The 16,808-nt window shown below is 40.9% G+C and overlaps 1 long non-coding RNA gene across 1 annotated transcript in view; it reads left to right on the top strand.

Moving 5' to 3' along the window:
• The window catches only part of LOC133376921 (uncharacterized), a 120,618-nt gene extending 104,467 nt beyond the window's left edge, over positions 1-16,151 (top strand). The window contains exon 3 of the long non-coding RNA XR_009760579.1: positions 15,849-16,151. This is a non-coding gene — a long non-coding RNA (uncharacterized LOC133376921). The remainder of the gene's footprint in view (positions 1-15,848) is intronic.
• The last annotated feature ends 657 nt before the right edge of the window (positions 16,152-16,808 follow it).

Raw genomic sequence — 16,808 nt, forward strand, 5'->3', positions numbered from 1 at the left:
ATGTACTTGAAAAGTGCTATCATATCTCCCCTCAGTCTCTTCTCCAGGCTAAACATGCCCAGTTCTTTCAGTCTCTTCTCATAGGGCTTTGTTTCCAGTCCCCTGATCATCCTTGTTGCCCTCCTCTGAACCTGTTCCAGTTTGTCTGCATCCTTCTTGAAGTGTGGAGACCAGAACTTGATGCAGTATTCAAGATGAGGCCTAACCAGTGCTGAATAGAGGGGAAGTAATACTTCACGAGATTTGGAAACTATACTTCTGTTAATGCAGCCTAATATAGCATTTGCCTTTTTTGCAGCCACATCACACTGTTGGCTCATATTCAGCTTGTGATCAACGACAATTCCAAGATCCTTCTCACATGTCGTATTGCTGAGCCAAGTTCCCCCCATCTTATAACTGTGCATTTGGTTTCTTTTTCCTAAGTGTAGAACTTTGCTTTATCCCTACTGAATTTCATTCTGTTGTTTTCAACCCAATGCTCCAGCCTATCAAGGTCCCTTTGAATTTTGTTTCTGTGTTCCATGGTATTAGCTATGCCCCCCAATTTTGTATCATCTGCAAATTTGATAAGCATGTTCTGTACCTCCTCATCCAAGTCCTTAATAAAAATGTTAAAGAGCACTGGGCCCAGGATTGAGCCCTGTGGTACCCCACTCGTTACTTCTGCCCAGTTGAGAAGGAACCATTGATAAGCATGCTTTGGGTACGATTCTGGAGCCAACTGTGGATCCACCTGATAGTTGTTCCATCCAGCCCACGTTTAGCTAGCTTGCTAATCAGAATATCATGGGGCACTTTGAGATATATTATGTCCACAGCATTCCCACAGTCTACAAGGGAGGTTACCCGATAAAAAAATAAGATGAGATTAGTTTGGCAGGATTTGTTCTTCATAAATCCATGTTGGCTCCTAGTAATCACTGCATTCCTTTCAAGGTGCTTACAAATTGACTGCTTTATCATCTGCTCCAGAATCTGTTCCTCCTTTTTGCCCTTTTTAAAGATAGGGACAACATTAGCTCTCCTCCTGTCATCTGGCACTTCACCAGTCCTCCATGATTTTGCAAAGATAATAGACAGCGGTTCTGAGAGTTCTTCAGCCAGTTCCTTCAATACTCTAGGATGCAGTTTATTGGGCCCTGCCGATCTGAACTCATTCAAAGTGATTAGGTATTCCTTGACTGTTTGTCTGTCAAGCTCAAGCTCCAATCCTGCCCCTTCTACTTTGTGTTTCCCGGAAGAGTCATAGACCCTTTTTTGGGAGAAGACTGAGCCAAAGTAGGAATTGAGCACTTCTGCCTTTTCTTTGTCATCTGTTATCATTTTGCGATCCTCGTTGAGTAGCTGCGCCACCATTTCTTTTCTCTGTCTTTTACTATGGACGTACCTGAAGAAAGCTTTTTTGTTGCTTTTAGCATCCCTCACTAACCTCAGCTCATTCTCAGCTTTAGCCTTCCTGACACCATCCCTGCAATTCCATGATACCTGCCTGTACTCTTTCTTTGTGGCCTGACCTTCTTTCCACTCCCTGTATGCGTCCGTTTTTGTTTTCAGGTCATCTCTAAGCTTTTTGCGAAGCCATATTGGCTTCTTCTGCTGTTTCCCCCCTTTTTTCCTTTTTGAAATTGCTTGCCATTATGCTTTTAGAATTTTCTTTTTTAGAAACTCCCACCCATCTTGGACTCCTTTTCTCATTAGGGTTGCTTGCCATGGAACCATACTTACAATTGTTCTGAGTTTATTGAAATCAGCCTTCCTGAAGTCCAAGGTGTGCGTATGGCTACTCTCAGCTTTTGCTTCTGTTAAAATCAAGAATTCAAGTATGGTGTGGTCACTTTCCCCCAGAGTTCCTGTAACTGCCACTTCATCTACCAAATCATCTCTATTGGTTAGAATCAAGTCCAGGATAGCATATCCTCTAGTTGCTTCCTCCACTTTCTGGAGGAGAAAGTTATCTCCAACACAAGTCAGAAATTTCTTGGAGGGGCCGTGTTTGGCAGAATTTGTCTCCCAACAGATATTGGGATAATTGAAGTCCCCCATTACTACTATATCATGACTCCTTGAAACATTGGCAATTTGCTTTTCAACAGTTACATTCTCGTCTTCTCCTTGATTGGGTGGTCGGTAGTAGACTCCAATCACCACATTCCTTTTATTACTTGCCCCATTAATTTTAATCCAGATACTCTCAGTGGAACTACCAAGCTCATCTTCCTGAATTTCTGTGCAGGGATATATATTTTTAACATATAGCGTGACTCCACCTCCCTTTTTATTCCTTCTGTTCTTTTTGAACAAGTTATATCCTTCAGTTGCTGTGTTCCAGTCATGGGACTCATCCCACCAAGTTTCAGTTATACCTATCAAATCATAATTGCCCTCCTGTATTAAGAGTTCAAGTTCGTCCTGCTTGTTTCCCATGCTCTGCGCATTAGTATACAGACATCATGTGATTTATGGCTTGGCTTCCTTACTACTTTTTTCTGAGGACTGTTACTAGACCCTATTAGAGCTGATCTCTCTGTTCTCATAACTGTGCACAAGCCTTCATCAGTCATTACCACCAAGTTTACATCTCCCTCCCCCTTAGGATTCAGTTTAAAGCCCTCTTGATGAACTTCTCCATGCTGTGGCCAAACACATTCTTCCCAGTCCTTGTGAGACGCAACCCATCACTTACCAGCAGTCCATCTTCTAGGAAGCAGAGCCCGTGGTCCCAGAATCCAAATCTCTCACGTCGGCACCACCTTCGTAGCCATTCATTCATATGGAGTATTTCCCTTTCCCTTTCTACTCCTCTTCTAAGTTCTGGAAGGATGGATGAAAAAACTATCTGGGCCCCAAAGTCCTTGAGTTTCCTTCCCAGAGCTTCATAGTCTGATGTAATTTCTTCATAGCACTGTTTGGCAGTATCATTTGTTCCCACATGGATGAGGAGAAAGGGATGCCTGTTGGTGGGCTTGATGAGTGATGGCAACTCTTCCATCACATCTCTAATCCATCCTTCTGGTAGACAGCATACCTGGTGAGTCCACAGAACTTTTCAGCATACTTGGGTTTCAATCCCTCACAGTAGGGAGTCTCCCACTACTAGTACTCTTCTCTTCTTGTTGTGGAGCGTGGTTTCATTGCCCCTGCTTCATTGAGCTTCAGCCTCTTGCTCATTGTCACACGGGGTCTCCAATAATTCTTCCACCACAGGCTGTCCTCCAGTCTCATCCTCGAGTAGTTGAAAGCAGTTCCATAGTTCCACTGGTGAAGGCTGTCTTCTAGCTCTTCTGCTCCTGTCACCCTTAGAACATAAGAACATAAGAAGAGCCTGCTGGATCAGGCCAGTGGCCCATCTAGTCCAGCATCCTGTTCTCACAGTGGCCTACCAGGTGCCTGGGGGAAGCCTGCAAGCAGGACCCGAGTGCAAGAACACTCTCCCCTCCTGAGGCTTCCGGCAACTGGTTTTCAGAAGCATGCTGCCTCTGACTAGGGTGGCAGAGCACAGCCATCATGGCTAGTAGCCATTCATAGTCCTGTCCTCCATGAATTTGTCTAATCTTCTTTTAAAGCCATTCAAGCTGGTGGCCATTACTGCATCTTGTGGGAGCAAATTCCATAGTTTAACTATGCGCTGAGTAAAGAAGTACTTCCTTTTGTCTGTCCTGAATCTTCCAACATTCAGCTTCTTTGAATGTCCATGAGTTCCAGTATTATGAGAGAGGGAGAAACACTTTTCTCTATCCACTTTTTCAATGCAAGGCATAATTTTATACACTTCTATCATGTCTCCCCTGACCCGCCTTTTCTCTAAACTAAAAAGCCCCAAATGCTGCAACCTTTCCTCGTAAGGGAGTCGCTCCATCCCCTTGATCATTCTGGTTGCCCTCTTCTGAACCTTTTCCAACTCTATAATATCCTTTTTGAGATGAGGCGACCAGAACTGTACACAGTATTCCAAATGCGGCCGCACCATAGATTTATACAACGGCATGATGATATCGGCTGTTTTATTTTCAATACCTTCCCTAATTATCCCTAGCATGGAATTTGCCTTTTTCACAGCTGCCGCACACTGGGTTGACATTTTCATCGTGCTGTCCACTACAACCCCGAGGTCTCTCTCCTGGTCGGTCACCGCCAGTTCAGACCCCATGAGCGTATATGTGAAATTCAGATTTTTTGCTCCAATATGCATAATTTTACACTTGTTTATATTGAATTGCATTTGCCATTTTTCCGCCCATTCACTCAGTTTGGAGAGGTCTTTTTGGAGCTCTTCGCAATCCCTTTTTGTTTTAACAACCCTGAACAATTTAGTATCGTCAGCAAACGGCCACTTCACTGCTCACTCCTAATTCTAGGCCATTAATGAACAAGTTGAAAAGTACAGGTCCCAATACCGATCCTTGAGGGACTCCACTTTCTACAGCCCTCCATTGGGAGAACTGTCCATTTATTCCTACTCTCTGCTTTCTGCTTCTTAACCAATTCCTTATCCGTAAGAGGGCGTCTCCTCTTATTCCATGACTGCTAAGCTTCCTCAGAAGTCTTTGGTGAGGTACCTTGTCAAAAGCTTTTTGAAAGTCTAAGAACACTATGTCCACTGGATCACCTATCTATATGCTTGTTGACACTCTCAAAGAATTCTAATAGGTTACTGAGACAGGACTTTCCCTTGCAGAAGCCATGCAAAGCTTGTTCTTCTATGTGCTTAGTTAATCTAGCTTTAATCATACTTTCTACCAGTTTTCCAGGGACAGAAGTTAAGCTAACTGGCCTGTAATTTCCGGGATCCCCCCAGATCCCTTTTTGAAGATTGGCGTTACATTTGCCACTTTCCAGTCCTCAGCCACAGAGGAGGACCCGAGGGACAAGTTACATATTTTAGTTAGCAGATCAGCAATTTCACATTTGAGTTCTTTGAGAACTCTCGGGTGGATGCCATCTGGGCCCGGTGATTTGTCAGTTTTTATATTGTCTATTAAGCCTAGAACTTCCTCTCTCGTTACCACTATTTGTCTCAGTTCCTCAGAATCCCCTCCTACAAATGTTAGTTCAGGTTCAGGGATCTGCCCTATATCTTCCACTGTGAAGACAGATGCAAAAAATTAATTTAGCTTATCTGCAATCTCCTTATCGTTCTTTAGTACACCTTTGACTCCCTTATCATCCAAGGGTCCAATCGCCTCCCTAGATGGACTCCTGTTTTGAATGTATTTATAGAATTTTTTGTTGTTGATTTTTATGTTCTTAGCAATGTGCTCCTCAAATTCTTTTTTAGTATCCCTTCTTGTCTTCTTGCATTTCTTTTGCCAGAGTTTGTGTTCCTTTTTATTTCCTTCATTCGGACAAGACTTCTATTTTCTGAAGGAAGACTTTTTGCCTCTCAGAACTTCCTTGACTTTGCTCGTTAACCATGCTGGCATCTTCTTGGCCCTGGCGGTACCTTTTCTGATCTGCGGTATGCACTCCAGTTGAGCTTCTAATATAGTGTTTTTAAACAACTTCCAAGCATTTTCGAGTGATGTGACCCTCTGGACTTTGTTTTTCAGCTTTCTTTTTACCAATCCCCTCATTTTTGTGAAGTTTCCTCTTTTGAAGTCAAATGTGACCGTGTTGGATTTTCTTGGCAATTGGCCATTTACATGTATGTTTAATTTAATAGCACTATGGTCACTGCTCCCAATCGGTTCAACAACACTTACATCTCGCACCAGGTCCCGGTCCCCACTGAGGATTAAGTCCAGGGTTGCCGTCCCTCTGGTTGGTTCCATGACCAACTGGTCTAGGGCATGGTCATTTAGAATATCTAGAAACTTTGCTTCTTTGTCGTGACTGGAACACATATGCGGCCAGTCTATGTCTGGGTAGTTGAAGTCACCCATTACTACCACATTTCCTAGTTTGGATGCTTCCTCAATTTCATATCTCATCTCAAGGTCTCCCTGAGCATTTTGATCAGGGGGACGATAGATCGTTCCCAATATTAAATCCCTCCTGGGGCATGGTATCACCACCCACAACGATTTTGTGGAGGAGTCTGTCAAGATCCCTTCTGCTGCTACCACCTGACAGGTCCCTCCAGTCAGGATCCTGATTTTTATTTGTTCTCTCACCGGCTCTAGCAGAGATCTCGCAAGATCCCACTGCTAGGCAGCACCACCAGCCACTCACTATTTCACAATATTGCTTTAAGATTTTGCCTTAGTCTCCTTCTGGCTTATTGTTACTGTGTGTCTGGGTGCACTTGCAGGCCACAACCCCCCTGTATCTTTGTGCCAATAAAGCATACAGCCCTGGATTGCCCTGGATACTTGATGATACACTATCTCTTCACCGCTGCCACCATTTGATACTGTTTCTCCACCTTGGTAAATACCCTGCCTACCCCTCTGGTCTGTGAAAGCCCCAGCCAAGGATCAGGCCTTTGGTAAACCAAGAAAATATTTATTTATAAACACCAGGAAATAACAAGATTACTTAAGGTATATTTAACAAGCGTATGGTTTCGTATATTGTGTTACTCTTTATGTTTCTAGTCATATATAATCTGCCTCAATACCAGCCTAATACAATCCAACCCACAACCAACTCCAACTCCCAAAACTCCACCAACAGAACTCCCAAACTCCCTCAACAGAACCCTCATTTATACTTTCAGCCACTCAAACGCTCAGCCAATCATCATACAGCATTCTCCAGCATTCTAGCCCATGTACTCCCCCTCTCACTCCGCCTACTTACCTCATTTACTCTAATAAACCTGCACTTACCATATTTACAGTAATATCTATATACAGGGACATCACAGAGTCCACCTCTTTTGGGGTTTTGAGCTTGCTGGATTCAATGCCTTCTTTCACGTATAGAGCGACACCGCCACCAATACGTCCTTCCCTGTTCTTCCGATATAGTTTATATCCAGGGATAACCGTATCCCACTGGTTTTCTCCATTCCACCAGGTCTTCGTTATGCTCACTATATCAATGCTCTCCTCTAAGACCAAGCACTCCAGTTCTCCCATCTTGGTTCGGAGGCTCCTAGCATTAGCGTACAGGCACTTGTAAGCAGTGTCTCTCTTCAAGTGTCTTTGGCACTTGTGGTTAGGCCTGTGGTAATTTTGCTCTTCTGAATTTATATCCTGTGCCCCTGCTCTCACAATGCCTACTTCTAGGCCTACCCCTTTTAAAATTTCATCATTTCTTTGGTTTTTATCCCAGGGGGGAGGTTTATTCCGAACCGGACCTTTCTCAGCTCCTGTTGGGTTTCCCCCCTCAGTCAGTTTAAAAGCTGCTCTGCCACCTTTTTAATTTTAAGTGCCAGCAGTCTGGTTCCATTCTGGTTCAAGTGGAGCCTGTCCCTTTTGTTCAGGCCCGGCTTGTCCCAAAATGTTCCCCAGTGCCTAACAAATCCAAACCCCTCCTCCTGACACCACCGTCTCATCTATGCATTTATTTATTTATTTATTTATTTTATTTTAAAAGTTTATATCCCGCTTCAGTTCCAAGGAATTCTAAGCGGCAAACAATAGCATAATAAAACAACATAGTACAGTATAACATACCAAACAAGTTATAAAACATTATAAGAAATATACAATATATCACACATTACAATTCAAAAGCTAACCGAAATAAAAAGGTCTTAACATGGCGACGGAAGCTAAACAGAGAAGGGGAAGAACGAATTTCCTGCGGAAGAGCATTCCAAAGAGTTGGTGCCCCCACTGAGAACAATTTATTCCTAATGCCCGTCTGGTGAATTTGGGAAAAGGAGGGAATATTAAGACCAGGGTCTAAAGAAGATCTTAAAGGACGGGCCGGTTCATAAAATGACAAACGATTTGATAGATAACTAGGACCTGAGCCCGATAGAGCTTTAAACGTTAAAACCAGGATTTTAAACTGAACTCGATAGGAGATTGGAAGCCAGTGTAGTTGTTTTAAAAGCGGAGTAGTGTGAGCTCGGACGTCCGCCCCAGTTAGCATCCTAACAGCTGCTCTCTGAACCAATTTCAATTGGTGGAGTATTCTAAGGGGAAGACCTAAATAAAGTGAGTTACAATAATCTAGTTTAGACGTGACCAAGGCATGGGTAACCATGGTCAAGTCAGAAAGTTCCAAAAAAGGACGCAATTGGCGAACTAGCTTCAGGCGGGCGAAAGCACTTCTAGAGATTGCAAGAACATGAGCCTCTAGAGTCAAGGCTGAGTCTAGGAGAACACCGAGACTACGGACTTGAGTCTTTAAAGGGAGTACAACTCCGTCTAATATTGGAACATTCCCTGTTTCCAACTCAGTTCGATGTCCAACCACCAGCACCTCTGTTTTATCTGGGTTTAGTTTAAGTTTATTCTGCGTCATCCAGGTCTTTACTGCTGTTAGACAATTGTTTAATGGGAGGATGGCATCTTTCGTATCCGGAGGAAAGGAAAAATAAAGCTGGGTATCATCAGCATATTGGTGAAATTGAATTCCAAACCTCCGGATGATCTCTCCTAGCGGTTTCATGTAAATGTTGAATAGCATCGGTGAAAGCACCGAGCCTTGTGGAACTCCACATGATAACGGCCAGGGATCAGAACTAAAATTCCCAAGCAATACTCTCTGTGATCTGCCCTCCAAGAATGAGCGGAGCCACTGAAAAACAGTGCCTTGCAAGCCCATCTCGAAGAGGCGGTCTAGGAGGATGTTATGGTCGATCGTGTCGAACGCTGCAGAAAGATCGAGGAGAACTAGTAAGGACACATTCCCCTTGTCTAACTCTCTCCGAAGATCGTCTACTAAGGCCACCAATACAGTCTCAGTTCCATGACCTGGCCTAAAACCAGATTGAGATGAGTCAAAGTAATCCGTCAGCTCCAGAAAACTCTGGAGTTGCGCGGCTACAACTCTCTCAATGATTTTACTTAAAAAAGGTAAGTTAGAAACAGGACGAAAACTGTCTAAACAGGAAGGGTTCAAGGAAGGCTTTTTTAATAATGGAATAACAATTGCTTCTTTTAAGCTTCCTGGAAGGTGACCTTGCTGGAGGGAGGCATTAATCAACTCACTGATCCAAATTGCAAGTTCCTTTCTGGACTGTTTTATAATCCAGGAAGGGCAGGGGTCAAGTAGACAAGTGGTAGGTCTCATCCCTTCCAAAAGGTTATTTATATCTGCTGGATGTACGATCTGAAAAGAGTCTAAGGTGGCAACGCAGACATGAGTGGCAGGGAGGGGGTTGGAAATTATAATATTCTTAGTGTCAAGGTCAAAACGGATCTGAGCAATTTTAGTACTAAAGTACGTGACTAGTTCTTGGCAACGAGAAGCAGAATGATCAGGATTCGGCTTATGCTGGTCTTGGTTAAGTAAATTCTTAACCACCCAGAAGAGTTCTTTTGGTCGGCCATCAGCAGATGCAATGGTGGCCGAGAAAAAGGTTCTTTGAGCCGTAATTCTAGATGACATATAGTGTTTCAGAAAATTTTTTGCCTGAAGATGGTCGCAGGGGCTCCGTGTCTTCAGCCAACGGTGTTCCAAGCCCCTATAGGTCCGTTTCATATCAGCCAACTCCTTAGAGAACCATGGGGCAACTTTAGATCGAGAGTGTGTGAGAGGGCGTAACGGAGCAATAATATCTATAGTTCTGGGCATTGTATTGTTCCAGAAATCTACTAGATCAACAATAGACTCGTTAGGTCGAGGAACTAGGAGTTTTTCAGCAGTAGATAAAAAAGTTGTTGGATTTAATAATCTTTTTGGACGAATCATTTTAATGGGATTCTTTCCTGTAGAAGGGGTAAATAGTGGTGGAATTTTAAATTTAATTAAATAATGATCCGTCCATGGTAATGGACAAATAGATAAGTCAGAGACTGCTAAGATCTCTTCATCTGATCCTGTGTAAAAAACAAGATCAAGAGTGTTTCCAGCTCTATGTGTAGGTTCCTTAATTAGTTGAAGAAGTCCTAAGGTCGACATAGTCGTCATAAACTCTCGAGCTGCACCATATAAAGAAGAATTAGCATGAATGTTGAAGTCACCCAATACTAACAGTTTGGGGGACATCAACATTAATTCCAGGATCGAATTCGATAGATCCTGCAATGTGGACGTGGGGCAGCATGGAGAACGGTAGGTCAATAAAACTACCAAATTATCCTGGTTGCCAGATTTTAGACTAAGGACTTCGAATCCAGGAGGAGATGAAAGGGGGATCCTAGTTAGGGAGATAGTCTCTCTATATACTATTGCCACCCCGCCTCCAGGATCGCCAAGTCTAGGTTGATGTATAACCATGAAGCCAGGCAGGCAAAGACTAGTCAAATTAACTCCGCCGGCTTCGTCTAACCAGGTTTCAGTAATACATAGTACATCTACTTGTTCGTCCACAATGAGGTCTTGGATAATCACCGATTTCTTATTTACAGATCTTGCATTAAGGAGTGCGATTTGGGATCCGAAAAAGTTGTTTAAGGCAGGAGTCTGTCCCTCTTTTTGAGTTAATTGTACAGGGGCAAGTAGATGGCGATGTACTATGCCTTCTTTGGAACGAACATATGGTGTTAATTGGTTGTGCTTCCTTCTACCTAATATCGTAGGAATAGGGTTGCTATCAAAGACCTTCGGTAGGTACCCGCCTCGATTCTTCAATATCAATTGCGATAGAATTCAAAGAGGTGGCAACATCAGATTCTAATGGGGGTCTGTATTTAGGGGAGTCTGTCTGAGATAGATTCCCAAAGGGGGCAGAGAGTGCTGAATCCGTCACAGCAGTTTGTTCTGAGAAACTGCAGGCAGTTTCAGCTGCTAAGTGATGGTTAGAACTTTCCTTATTCTGTGGCAACCTATGATTCTGCAGCAGTCTAAGGAGACTATGTAGGTCATCAATGATATCTTGTTGGGCTATATCAGAGAAACTAGGAAATTTAATCATTAACTCTTCAACCTGGGGCTTTTTTAATATAAGAGGATGATCAACAGGCTCCATGCGATTAGAATTCTTAATAATAGGCAAGGATATATTAGCAAAAGGCGTCAATATCCTATGATCACAACAATTCATTAAGGAATCCCTAGGAACATTGAGACTACAAAGCTGTGCCTGTCTGGCTGGTCCTGCGCATGGAACCGGTAGCATTTCAAAGAAAGCCACCCTTTCCCACGGAGTTTCCTCCACTTCGTTGTTCCTCCAAAGCAGCCTCCTCTTCTGCTACCACATGTTGTTGCTCTTCCACCTCCACTTCTCTTTGCAGCTGTTGTTCCAGCATTCTGTCTAAGAACTCCTCATCTTCTCTTATAGTCCTCAGTGTGGCCACCCGCCATTCCAGGCCTTTCACTTTTTCTTCCAATAGTGCCATGAGCTTGCACTTGTTGCATGTGTACACCATGTTGTTCTCGGGCAAGAAAACCAACATGGCACACACCTTGCAGGTCACCACCACTGAAGTATCCTTCCTGTTCATTCTCTCTTCTACCTTTTGTTTCTTTCTAACTACTCATTTTGGAGTGGCCTGTGCTTCGTCATGTCTTACTTCAGGGTAATGTCCCCAGAATGTCAAGGAGGGAAGTTCCAAACTGTATAGATTTATTTGTTTATTTTCTTTAAAAGAGAAAAAAAATCTTCTTAAAATACCCAACGCATTTCAGCCTTATAACTAGGCTTTCATCAGGGGCTACAAATCAAATATAAAGAACATCATTTTGACAGACATATGTAGGTATAAATTTTCGTTAAAATATCTTGAAAAAACATTCTTCATTTGATACACTTATAATCTTTATATATGCACAAATAATTTTTTTGTTGTTATAAACAACTCCTTAAAAATATCATTTTGTTTACCTATAGACTATATATCTAGGTGCACAAATCCATATAAGATACCTTATCTTTCTATACAGTATCTAAAAGATTTTATATTATCAGAAACACATTTATGTTGTTGAAATGCTTTATTCAATAGAGTACTTCTCACTTTCACTATGGATGGCTTCAATATCTTTATGGCTATTTCAAACCAGTGAAAACCCTTTAAATCTTTTTTTCATTGAACTACCATATGACCAGAAGGATAATTTTCTTAACCTTTTAGAAGTATAATAGAAAACACCTGTAGAATACTTATGAGTAAAAAAATTTTTGGACTTGAGAAAACCTTTACAACAAAGGAAGAAATGAACATTCTTCATTTAGACCATTAGGTGTCACTGTCTTGAGTCTTAAGATCCATCCTATTTCTTTTTTGTATAAAAGAGAACTGGGAAATGATCCTTGTATTTGTTGTAAAACCCAAAATTTTAAACCTATTTTTATATATTCAGAACATTGCAGGCAATGAGATACCAAAGGTGCTCCTGGTTGTTTGTTTTTTATATTATTTAGATGTTCTCCTATCCGTATTTTAATTTTTCTTGATGTTTGTCCTACATACATTTTTAAGCATCCACATTGTATTGCATAGATTACATTTGCAGTATTGCAGTTTGAAAAGTGATGTATTATGTATTTCTTTTGATCAATTGGGTTAATAAAATGTTGGACCTTAAAGGTGTATTTACAAAAAGAACAGTATCCACAAGGATGATGTCCTACTGGTGGGCGTGTTCCAGGGAGATTACAAGTAAGAAGAGGTGCATGTTTCTTGAAGTTACTATTCACTAACAGATCTTTTAAATTTCTAGTTCTTTTATAAGAGAAAAGTGGCAAGTCTTGGCACCCAGGAATATGTTGTATTATGTGCCAATTTCTTTTGATACTACCTTGTAATTTATTGGATACATAGTCATAAGTGAGATTACAATGTATTCTCTGGGATGGAAGTTTATCAGTTTTTTTCATTAAATCCATTCGTTTTTTATGTAAAACCTTTGTAAAATTTTGTTCTACAATTTGGGAAGGGTATCCTCTATGAATAAATTGTTGTTTTAAATTCTCTGAGTGCAAAAGAAAATCTTTCTCTAATGTACAATTTCGTTTTATCCTCAAAAATTGACTATGTGGTAGATTACATCTTAATGGTATTGGATGGGAACTGTCAAAACAGAGATAGGTATTTCTATCTGTTGGTTTCTTATACATTGTGGTATAGAGATGGTTATTTTCTTTCCTGATGACCAAGTCTAGAAAATTTATTTCTGTTTTGTCATATTGATGATCAAACTGAATATTAGGATCTTTATTATTTATCCATTCTATGAATTTTTCTAATGATTCAGGTGAACCTTTCCAAATACAAAAGATGTCATCTATAAATCGTAGTTCCAAACTGTATAGATTTATTTGTTTATTTTCTTTAAAAGAGAAAAAAATTCTTCTTAAAATACCCAACGTGTTTCAGCCTTATAACTAGGCTTTCATCAGGGGCTACAAATCAAATATAAAGAACATCATTTTGACAGACATATGTAGGTATAAATTTTCGTTAAAATATCTTGAAGAATGTTCATTTCTTCCTTTGTTGTAAAGGTTTTCTCAAGTCCAAAAATTTTTTTACTCATAAGTATTCTACAAGTGTTTTCTATTATACTTCTAAAAGGTTAAGAAAATTATCCTTCTGGTCATATGGTAGTTCAATGAAAAAAAGATTTAAAGGGTTTTCACTGGTTTGAAATAGTCATAAAGATATTGAAGCCATCCATAGTGAAAGTGAGAAGTACTCTATTGAATAAAGCATTTCAACAACATAAATGTAAGTGTTTCTGATAATATAAAATCTTTTAGATACTGTATAGAAAGATAAGGTATCTTATATGGATTTGTGCACCTAGATATATATATAGTCTATAGGTAAACAAAATGATATTTTTAAGGAGTTGTTTATAACAACAAAAAAATTATTTATGCATATATAAAGATTATACGTGATATTTTAACGAAAATTTATACCTACATATGTCTGTCAAAATGATGTTCTTTATATTTGATTTGTAGCCCCTGATGAAAGCCTAGTTATAAGGCTGAAACGCGTTGGGTATTTTAAGAAGAATTTTTTTCTCTTTTAAAGAAAATAAACAAATAAATCTATACAGTTTGGAACTTCCCTCCTTGACATTCTGGGGACATCCCCTCTCTTTTTTCAATATTAATGAATGTCCACACCCTATATATATTTTGATTTACTTCAGGGTAACCCTGAGAGTCCCAGTGGTATGCGGTGCGCTGTACAAGGAGAATTAGTAATTTATTTATTTATTAGGGACCTCCCCCCTTGACCTCTCCTGTCTAACTCCTTTGTCAAACTCGTTTGCTCTCCCTATTCGCTCTCCCTGTTCGCTCGCTCTGTGAAAGCTGACTTGCTTATATGTCCTCACCTGTAGACCAACTGAGACAGCTCCCTCTGCTCTGTTAGGAGCCAGGAAACAGAATGAAAGTCCCAGCACACTCAGCTGCTGCTTGTTGCCCTCAGCAGTTCTCAGGCCACACCCTTAAGCCAATAGCTATCAGGCCACACCCCTTCCAATCAAGCTGCTATGGAGCCCTTCAGAGCACGCAGCTTCAGAGCCATTTTGGCCTTTTCCTTTCCTCACTACAGCTCTTTTGTCAAACTCCTGTTTGCTCTCCCTGTTTGCTCGCTCTCTGAAAGCTGGCTTGCTTATATGTCCTCACCTGTAGACCAACTGAGACAGCTCCCTCTGCTCTGCTCTGTTAGGAGTCAAGAAACAGAATTTACATGCAGGCAAAGTTTATCAAGTAGTTTATCACAATATATTTAAAGCACATCCAACTCGATTTAAAGCGCATGACTTCCCCCAAAGAATCCTGGGAAGTGTAGTTTCCCCCTCATAGTTATAGCTCCCACCACCCTTCACAAACTACAGTTCCCATTATTCTGTGGTGGGATTCATGTGCTTCAAAAGTGTGTTGAATGTGCTTTAAATGAATTGTGTGGATCTCTCCTAGGTATACTGTGCATTCATTAGTGAATTGAAAAAAACAATTTTAAAAGATACTCTTTTAAACAGGGGAAGGGCTGTAGCTCAGTAGTAGGGCACATGTGTTGCATGCAAAAGTCCACAATTCAATTTCTGGAAAAGACTATTGCCTGGAATCCTGGAGAGCCAATGCTAGTCCATGGCATCAGTACTGAACTAGATGGTAACAAATGGCCTGAGTTGGTATAAGGCAGATTATTTTCTTCCTAAAAGTAGAAAGAGATCCCAAGGCCATAGTGACTCCAAAATGTATTTATGTATTTTATTTACAACATTTATATATCGCTTTATTGAAAAAAAAACACCTCAGAGCATTTACAGAAGGAATTAAAACAATAAAATTATTTGCAAAAACAGTTAAAACAGGTATTTAAAAACATTCAAAATATTAGAAACCAACAACAATTTAAAAACGGATTAAAAACATAATAGCTTCTACATGCCTAGGTAGTCTTGTCTAAACAAAAATGTTTTTAGCAGGTGGTGAAAAGAACACAATGAAGGTCCCTAATGTCAATAGGCAGGGAGCTCCAAAGTGTAAGTGCTGCTACACTGAAGGATCGATTTCTTACAAGAGCAGAACAAGTAACATGGACAGCACACCTTGAACTTGGCCTCGTAGCAAATCGGCAATCAGTGCAGATTTCAGAGCAGAGGTATCAGTGTTGATAGGGTCTCATATCAGCAATCATGCTACAGCATTCTGCAATAACTGCAGCCTTGGGTAAGGTTGTGCTCCATGGGGATTTCTGTGACCTTGGCTGACTGGCTACCAGGATTTTTTTTAGTTTTGGTTTTTGGTTAGGAATCCTGACTGGCTGTGGGATGCTGAGTTTTCTGCCTTACTCATAGGAATCTTGTTGAGGTTGGAATGGTATTGCATTTAAGAAATCATCATTGTCTTTTCTTTTTTTCTTTGCATTTCATCCAAGGTGCTGGTTTTAACCTATCAAGCCTTACATTGCTTGGGACCACAATACCTGATGGAACGCCTCTCCCGACATGAACCCACCCGTACACTACACTCAACATCCAAGGCCCTCCTCTGAGTGCCTACTCCGAGGGAAGCTCAGAGGCTGGCAACAAGGAAGAGGGCCTTCTCGGTGACCCCCAAATTATGGAATGATCTTTTTGACGAGGTGCACCTGGAGCCAACACTGTTATCTTTTTGGCATCAGGTTAAGACTTTCTTCTTCTCCCAGGCATTTTAGCATGTGTTTTTAAATTGCTTTTAAAAATGGGTTTTTAAATTTGTATATTTGTTTTTAATGTTTTTAATTGATGTAAACTGTCCAGAGAGCTTCAGCTATGGGGCGGTATACAAATGCAATAAATAAATAAATAAATTTACCTCTGACCTTACTCCCTTACATCCATAGAAGCAACAACAGTGGTTCCATGTGGTCAGCTCAACCCCCTTAAACCCACTGATGATGCACCTTGTTATTTGCATGATGGTTTGTTTCTTGAATTCACATACCGAGAATTCACATACCGGGAAGTGTGGCTGCAATTGCTGCTGTTCCCAAACTATTGCCTGTGAAGGTAGACCAAGCCATGTGTGTTTTCTCTCTCTCAATTATTACTCAGCTTGGAGTAATGATTTCCTCTTTAGCTAAGATTTCTATCTAAATTTCTAATCAGAGGAATGTTTTTGTTTGAATTTTATGCTCCACGCAACTGTGGTGCTTAATGCAACATGCTTAATGACATCGCTAGGGCTCTCCTATGAAATTTCAGGGTTTGGAATGCTTCTGACCTAGGAACCCTACCATTCACACAGAGAGAGCTTCTGCATAGGCAGCCTTTCCCCCTGTTGGGTCATATTTCACTGCTTTCACAAGGGACACCAATAGCAGCTCCTTTTTTTCTCTTGTGCATGCTTGTGTTAT

This window comes from Rhineura floridana, chromosome 2 (assembly GCF_030035675.1).
Source record: "Rhineura floridana isolate rRhiFlo1 chromosome 2, rRhiFlo1.hap2, whole genome shotgun sequence".
Classification (NCBI taxonomy): domain Eukaryota; kingdom Metazoa; phylum Chordata; class Lepidosauria; order Squamata; family Rhineuridae; genus Rhineura; species Rhineura floridana.